The sequence below is a fragment of the Neofelis nebulosa genome, chromosome 4 (genome assembly GCF_028018385.1).
Source record: "Neofelis nebulosa isolate mNeoNeb1 chromosome 4, mNeoNeb1.pri, whole genome shotgun sequence".
In the NCBI taxonomy this organism is placed as follows: Eukaryota; Metazoa; Chordata; class Mammalia; order Carnivora; family Felidae; genus Neofelis; species Neofelis nebulosa.
The window spans coordinates 168131338-168140540 of NC_080785.1; positions in this window are offsets into that span (position 1 = coordinate 168131338).

Genomic DNA, 9203 nt, shown 5'->3' on the forward strand with positions numbered 1-9203 from the left:
TCAAAATCTTTCATAACCTGAAACTTTGAAATTTTGCTAAGTTCAGTGATAAATTCGGTTTAATTCACTGGGCATCTAAGTCTTTTCTCAATAAGATAAAATACTAATATGTTAATTAGCAAAAATAAGTTTCATCTGCTTTTGGCTTCTTACTGCAGAGAAACTAAAGATACCTCCATCTGTTGGAAAACATACATTGTACCTCATTTAAAGACTGTGCTATGAAAAAGGCATGTTCCTAAAAACTATGAAATGCGTCCATAAATTTGTCATCTAAAGAATCCTGGTGTATAGACAGTTCTCAATTGGTTTTCACTGGAGACTAAGGTTTCTAAGAGGTACAATTCTAAATGTAACTGAGACCGACCGGAATGGGGAAAGCAAGTCTGTATCTAAGAGAGTAGGAGATATGAGGGATGGGAATACATTTTGTTAAGGTGAAAGAAAGTAATTTTCTCCTAAAATGAGACTGGTTATTTAGAGAAAAAAAATCTCAGGACAAACTCTGAGTGCAAAAAAATGTTGCAGACAAGTTTGTGAAGGGACAGCTTTAGAAAGTAATTTTATGTGTGTGTGCTTAGGATGGACTAATATTGAAATAAATTGATTTTAAAAGGATACTGCTTCAATAGTAAACATGCACTTTTCTCGCTGGGACAAAGCTTTCTTGGATTGTTGGTCTGGTCTTGATCAAGACGATGTAAACAAAAGTCTTCTTCCTTTCCTTATCTGCCCCCAAAACCAAAGTTTCTATGTTTTGCTTTCACCAGGTCTTTGACTACTTAAAGTTAAAACTTCTCAAAATGTGTAAGATCTGTAATTCTATTTAGACATGTGCTTTAAAAATTTCTGAGAGTTCAAGGGGTGCCTGAGTGGCTCAGTCAGTTAAGCATCCAACTTCGGCTCAGGTCATGATCTTACGATTTGTGAGTTCGAGCCCCACATCGGGCTCTGTGTTGATGGCTTGGAGCGTGGAGCCTGTTTCAGATTCTGTGTGTGTGTCTCTCTCTCTGCCCTTCCCCCAGTAATGATCTGTCTCTGTATCAAAAGTAAATAAACATTTAAAATAAATAAAAATAAAAATTTCTGAGGATTTCAACACACTTTCCCAAGTTTAGAAATTGTAAATGAAGTCTTTTTTGACTAATTAGGTTTGCATATTTGGTATGTTAAGTTACTTGGAAAGCAGGGTCAAACAAATAGTAATAAACCTTAGATTGTATCATTTGAGTGTATACTACAGCTGTTTTGAAATTACATAAAATCCATAAAGTTTAAATATGTTCTCATATAACATCATCACTTGACATTCTAATTATTAAAATACTAGGTGTCAAAGAAATGAGCAGATTTCCTTGTCAGCTATATTACACTGAAGTCACATATCAGATCATGAGTCATGGCCATTTCTATGTTGTTTTGTTTTTTTGTCATTTATATTTATCATTCTGATGCTCTTGCCAAATGAGTTTTGTCTTCAAGGAGATTCATGAAAAGGATTTTTTTTTTTTTTTTTGTAAATACAGGTATCTGATATCTTTAAATCATAAAACTGAACTGGGTAAGAATTTCCAGAACTAATGGGAAAGTTGCATTCAAACAAATAGGAATTAATTAACATAGGACTAAATGAATTAAAGATGCTTATAGTTTTTGTAACTCTTATTTGAAATACTGCTGGTTCTATAGTGTTTGCTCTAACAAATTGAGGAAGTTTTCTCTTGAAATACCTAGGACTTACAGAAATGTGATGAAGTATTCCTTTGTGAACAAATGGAAACATTTCCCTTTTTTCCCTACCTAAATGCCACAGAATTCCGAAACTCTCAGTGAGTATTCTTTCTTTTCCTGTCAAGGATAAGCATTTGTGTAAGTTCAATGAGCCTCTCTTCTTCTTGTAACAGGACACCATCGGAAACGTTGGTTATCCTACCGAGGCTTCAACTGAAATGTCATATTTCAGAGAGACATGGTAAGACAACAGATACTACCGGGCAGCTTTAAAGAAATAAGGTTGACTTTATGCAGCCAATCAAGCCCCTTAGAAATGCTGGCCTGATCCCTTGCTGACAGAGTTCCCAGCAGCCTTACCAGGTGAGTAGACAAAGTCAATTCCTGGCAGGTGCAGGTAACCTCAGGATTTATTCAGGGCCTCAAGAAGAGGTATTCACCTGAATCTACAGGGATTGTAGACAAGTCTGACAGCAAGTATTTGACTTGGCTTCTGGCCTTGAGAGGTTATTAAAAATTCAATCTAGAGATTATTTATAAACATTTCACGCAAAGCAAGTCGTTATAAAAAACTCCTATGACCAATCACTATTCTTTTTATCATTATTATTATTTTATATTTTATTTATTTTTGAGAGCAAGAGAAACAGAACACAAGCAGGGGAGAGGCAGAGAGAGAGGAAGACACAGAATCCAAAACAGGATCCAGGCTCTGAGGTGTCAGCACAGAGCCCAACGCAGGGTTCAAACCCACAAACTGTGAGATCATGACCTGAGCCAAAGTCGAATGCTTAACCGACTGAGCCACCCAGGCGCCCCACCAACACATTCTTCCTGAGCTTCTGTGAATGATTAGGCCATGTGTGTTAGTCTTGATTTGACTATCTCTGGAAATAAGGGTGATTTCAGAGAGAATAAAAAATAATGTTTCAATAACACATCTTTGTAGATATTAGATTTTAATACTATTTCTTATAAACCAGACTAGGTCCTGAATTCTTCTGGTTTCATCAAATATTTAGCTAGAGTTCTCCAAACTAAGGTTTCCAACCTTCCATCCTCTTGACTTAAGTCATTAAAAACCACAACCACCCTTTTTCCTAAAGTCTTAAAAACTGATGCTGGACAACTTGAGGTGAGGTTCAGAGAAACTGGCAAAAGCTCATGTATAAAGAATCATGATGCTTGTTACTGTGAGGATGATAACAAGACCTCATGGACATACGATCATCTGAACAGCCAAAAAAATGGGAGGAACTCTCCAACATTTTCATAACTCAACTATCACCTTGACCAATTCTGTGTGGCTGGGAGGCCAAAAATCACTCCACAAAATCCCGAATTTCCCCTTCTCCATGGGATTGGCCATAGACTTCTGGAAATAATGGGTAGCCATTCTTTCCTTATGATATGACTGCATGATGCACTTAGGGATGCCCTTATCTACCAGGACAAGTCACCTCTCACTTGCCAGCAATTCCTCATCATTAGAATATCATTAAGGCTAGGGGCACCTGGGTGGCTCAGTCGGTTGAGCATCTGACCTCGGCTCAGGTCCTGATCTCACGGTTCGTGTGTGTTCAAGCCCCACATCAGGCTCTGTGCTGACAGCTCAGAGCCTGGAGCCTGCTTCGGATTCTGTGTCTCCCTCTCTCTCTCTGCCCCTCCCCTGCTCACATTCTCTCTCTCTCTCTCTCTCTCTCTCTCTCTCTCTCTCTCTCTCTCAAAAATAAACAGTAAAAAAATTTTCTTAAAAAGAATGTCATTAGGGCTGGACATCAGGCAAAGAAGCCTTCTTGATGGTTTTACCCCTTAGACATTCTGTCACAGGAGTTGCCTCTATCAATGTAAAATTATAAGTAGATGCTTTAACCAAGCACACAGACATCACCTTTAACCAACCCCAACACACGCTCACCCAGAAATTGAGGTGGTCCTGCAAAACCAAACAGCCCTTAAAATCCTGCTGCAGCTCAAGGAGTAACATATACTTTCATTAAAACAGTGTTGGGGCAGCTGAGTGGCTCAGTTGGTTAAGAGTCTGACTTCTGCTCAGGTCATATCTCCTGGTTCGGGAGTTTGGGCTCCACATCGGGATCTCTGCTGTCAGCGCAGAGCTCACTTCGGATCCCCTGTCTTCCACTCTCCTTGCCCTTCTACTGCCTCGTGCACTCTCTCTCTCAAAAAGAAATAAGCAGGGAAGGGACAGAGAGGGAGACACAGAATCCAAAGCAGGCTCCAGGCTCTGAGCTGTCAGCACCCATGAACTGTGAGATCATGATCTGAGCCAAAGTTGGATGCTTAACAGACTGAGCCACCCAGGCAACCCAACCCTCCCCCCAAAAAATCGTTTCAAAAGAGTGTTAAATATATGCTCCAGATTACAATAATGTAACAGGATTGCTAAAAGATATGGATACTCATGTTGGTGCTTGAAAGGATCCCTCCCTCTCCTTCAATAACTGGTTAAACTCCACTGTAGGAAGATTTTGGTCAACTATTAAAGGTCTTTTATTTCAGCTTCTCTTCCTGCTGAATGTTGACCCACCAGGGACATCTCTATGCCCTCATTCAGCAGGAAGAAGCTACTGAAGGTGACATCCCTGCCCTAATGCCAAAGAGTTGTATTGTCCACCTGTCAGGGGGATGTCAGGGCCACATTTAGATAACAGGCTTCACCAATGGAAAACTGAGCTACGCAAAAGGACCCACAGTGAACACACAGATGCATAAAAAGCAGGCTCATGAAGTGACCCACCTCAAAATGGCCACAGGCCCCAACTATCCAATGGCCTACTTATAACCAGGCACAGTTACCATAAAAAGGGGAATTTCCATATGTTCCCACACTCCCTCACTCTGCCCTATAAGTCTAGCCCCAAACCACTTCCTGGTGGCCCTCTGCTCCCTCATGGTGCATTCAATAAACCTCTATCTCCTTTGTGCTGTGATGGGTGAATTCTTACACAACCCACACTGCTGTGTCCCCCAAACATCAGAACCCCCATACGTAATATCTTTGGAGCAATACAAGAAGCCACTATATCAGTGAAATAAAGAAAACAATTATCATAAAATTATCAAAAGTTGTTTAAACAAAAGACATGTTCCCAAAATCTAAGGACACAGAACCCCAGCTACATCAGCTACAACAAAGGCAACACCCCTTCGTCTGGGGCTGCAACATGGGTTTGCTAGTCACACAGCTCATACGAGGTTTGTGATCTAAACAGGTTTTTAAAAACTCATATAACAACAATAAAAAAAAGACATTATAAAGACAAATAATACAACCAAATAATGGACAAAGAACGCGAGTACACATTTCCCCAGGAAGATACACAAATGGCCAAAAAGCATATGAAATGATGCTCGATGTCACCAATCATCTGGGATCCAACCACAAAATTTAATTGTGCACAGACACTTCCAACCTACTCTATGAGGCCAGTTTATCATGATACCAAAACCAGTCATATATAAAATGAATTCTACAACGTGACCAAGCGGGATTTATCTGGGAATAAAATGGTTGGTTCGGCAAGCAAAATAGCAGTCATAAACTTCATGAACAGAAGAGAAACAAAAACCCCATGATCACTTACACACAGAAGAGGTATCTCCTTGAACCCACCACCCTCTCTTGACAAAAATACTCAGCCAACTAGGAACAGAAAGCAACTTCCTCATCCCGGAAAAGGGGCGGCGGGGAAAAGTCCACACCTAACATTTGCGCACCCAGACACTTCTCCCAAGAACATATGCAAATGGCCAGTGGGTCGATGAAAAGATGCTAGACATTCGTCACGAGGGACACGCGCCTCGAACTACCAGCAGAGGCCCCTTCGCACCCACCACACTGGCTATAAAGACGCCCCAGGAAGCGCTGGCGAGGACGTGAGCAGGGCGCATTCTCCTTCATTCATCCTGCTGCGGATGTAAGAGGGGGCGGCCGCCTTGGAAGAGTCTGGTGGACCCCCAACATGAGCAACGTGGAGTTCCCACCCAACACGGCAGGTCCGCTCCTCGTATCCACCTGCCCCAGACCAGGGAGGACGAGCGCCATCACACACACGCGTGCGCACGCGCTCTGCTCTCCGCGGCACGACTCCCGATCGCCAGCGATGAAAACCACCCAGAAGCCGGGCACCTCTTCCAGGCTGAGTCAAGGCGACACGACTGAAGTGGAGTCAGGAGTCCACAGGGGAAGCTCCCGAACCCGCCGCTCAGGGCCAAGGGCAGACACAACACGGAGAGACGCACCCGCACACCCATAATGCATCACTGCTCATGCAGGAGGAAGGAAGACTATTTCCTCAGGTGGCAACAGCCCAGCCAATGAGAGACAATCATAGCCCAGCCAATGAGAGAGAGCCAGGGCTCAGCCAGTGAGAGCCACAACCCAGCCAATGAGAGACGGCCACAGCCCTGCCAATGCAGGATAGTAGCAGCCCAGCCAATGAGAGACAGTCATGGATCACCCAATGAGACATGGTTATAGCCCAGCCAATGAGAAGCCCCTGAACGTAGAACGCCCCCCCCCCAGTTTGCTCCAACGGACTTCTTGTTTGCACAGCCCCTCCCAATGCCCCCTCTCCTCTAGAAAACAGTAGCCCTCCCTAAAGTCCTCCCCTTTTTCCCTCCAGATTTGCCTGTGGTTTTGCTGTGGCATATGTGTCCCAAATTACAATTCTCTGCTAGTCCCAGATAAACCCATTTTTTCCTGGAAAAATAATCTGGTTTTAAGGTTAACAGTTACTTGATCACTGGTGGACCCACAAAAGACCCCAACCACTCCGGGCTGGCGAGCAAACAGGTGCAGGTCCCACAGAGCCCACTGCGCTGCTTTCTCGCGGACCCTGAAGTGGAGGGTAAGTTTTGTGCCAGGATCAGAGCCCTGCTCCCCGGGTCTGCACTGTCCTGTGTCTGTGCTCTCCGGGGTTTATTGGGGACCCGTCTTAGGGGCTTGTCCTTTCTGAGAGAACTCATTTGGCTTTTGCTCCGACTACTTTTCAGAACTGGACTGTACCTCTTAGAACCGTACCTGTTGGAAATGTGCTAGCCCTTGGTCTGATTTCTTCTGTAAAGAGGCTACCCCTGTAGAGACCAGTGTTTATACATTTTATTCTGGTCTAGAGAAAACCACCATGAAATGGATTCCAGACATCAAAGTGCAGGGAGGGGGGGCTCCCACCTGGGACCCTGACCAGTCTTACGTTTAAAAAGCCATGGTGCGTCCTCATGTGCATTTCTAAAAAATGAACAACTGAACCAAATGTAATTTAAAATTACAATGGCCTTTATGGGGAACTTTCGATCTCCCCAAACTTGTTTTATTGAAAATTAAATTAGGAAGTCATGACTTCAGAACGTTGAGTTTGATACACATTTTATTCGGTACCTCAAGACCTGCAAATATTTTCAGGATCTAAGTGTGCCTCTTTCCAAAAGACTATTTCAAATGAACGGAGGCAAACAACTGACATACGACAAATGGCTTCCAAAGTGTCTTTTTCTCCCACCCCGACTTCACTGCTGCAGACACCCAGCGGCTACTCTACACCCAGGACCTGCCTCCAACCACTTTCCTCAGCAAGCTCTGAACTTCCCTTTTCTTCTGAACCTGCCCTTGATCCCTCCTTACCTCAACCTGTTAACCAGGCCTCTTTAAAGGGAAGGCTTCTCAAGATCTAAAAGCCCACATTTCTCATGTTCCCTGGACTAAGGCAGAAGTTTCCAGAAATGCCTAGAACCCCCATAAGCTCGCTGAAGAACATAACACAGCTATTCAACTGGGACACACCAACAGGGTGTCCCAGATTGAGATCAATTAGTCCACATGCGTGTTGCTGAGGCCCAGGCCACACATGGGATGAAACTAACCCGCGAGACACAGATGCCCACTTCTGGAAAGATGCTTATGACACTCACTGGAAATCCCCACCGAGCAATTACAGTAGCTTTTCCTAAGATTGTGAATTAAGACAAAATCTAGACTTCCACACAAAAGCCTGATGAACCTGTACGTGGCTGTTGTAACAGACTCCAGCTTGTCTTCAACATAACTTCAGGTCTTTCTTCACATGTGAAATCTACCCAGGCAGCATTTAATGGGCTGAACTGGGATCTTGCTTTTTACTTAAAAGGCCCAAGATGGAATGGGACTCCACGTCCACTGCATTTTCGTTATTTTGGCAAGCAAGCGGACTCACACCCCACATGGAGGAAAGACCGCCAAAATTCTTAATTCTCACCTATGGCATCTGAAGCCTCCTAAAAACCAAACACCTACAGTTCGCACTACGATTGCAAACAGGCGGGACATGTGAGAGAAGGTTATCAGCAGCCTGAATGCTCCAGGTGCGGGAGCCCTCCTCCCAGCCCTTCCCAACCCCTCCTCATTGCCAACATCTGGGCCCTAAGGACCACAGGGGCTCTGCCCCAAGTTCCCTCTTGATCTCTGACATGTCTTCAACGCAAAAAATGGAAGCCAGCTCAAGGAAACCAACAGGCAAACTTCTGTTCTACTTCAAAGGGATGTTCTCCTAAATAATAATTTAGCAAAACTGACCAGAGGTGTCCCCAAAATGCGCCCCAGAAATGGAAACACTTTATTAGAAGTCTAACTGTTACTTCAAAAAAAGGGAGAACTCTGGTTTGGGCCAAAGAACAGTCTGGCCCTAGGAGCGATTCTACAATATTCACTACTCACCACTGAACACACAGTAGAGCAGCGGCCTCCAACAACAGGAGAGTGTTCGAGAAGTACTCGTGGAGAAAGACTGAAGCCACAAAAAAACGTGACAACCTCGCTGGTCCCACCTGTCCAGTTACATCCCAGGGAAACCCGTTTGCATGAACGGATTTCATGCAGGCCCCTCTCTATGAGTATGTGTTAGTCACGGTTCATAGGTTATCTCGCTGGCGGAAGCCTTCTCTTGTCCTGTGGCTGCAGTGCTGTGAGAAAAGGGCGTCCCTACCTGGGGAACACCTCGCAAACTTCACAGGGATCCGGGAGCCCAGTTTACCGGCCAGGTGCTGTTCCGTTCGGCCCGTTTTACACCTTCGCTCTGCGTAACACCTAGGATCCTCGGGCTCAGGTGGACTCACTGAAGGCAATGCTGCTACTCAACGGACACCCTGTGTGGAGACACCCCCGCCTCCCAAACACCGTGTCCAAAAGCACTGGGGTTGGTCCTTTTCCATCTCACACCCCCCCTCCAGAGCCCCCCCGACTCCCACCCTGAGAAATCACAGCACGTCCGAGGCACTGGCCCTCGCTCCTTTGACTCTCGGTGACAAAAAGGTGTATACGTTAGTATTGGAAAAAATTAATAGCTTCTTATCAAAATAACCATGCCGTAGGGGCGTCTGGGTGGCTCGGTCGGTTGAGCGTCCGACTTCGGCTCAGGTCACCATCTCACGGTCCGTGAGTTCGAGCCCCGCGTCGGGCTCTGGGCTGATGGCCCAGA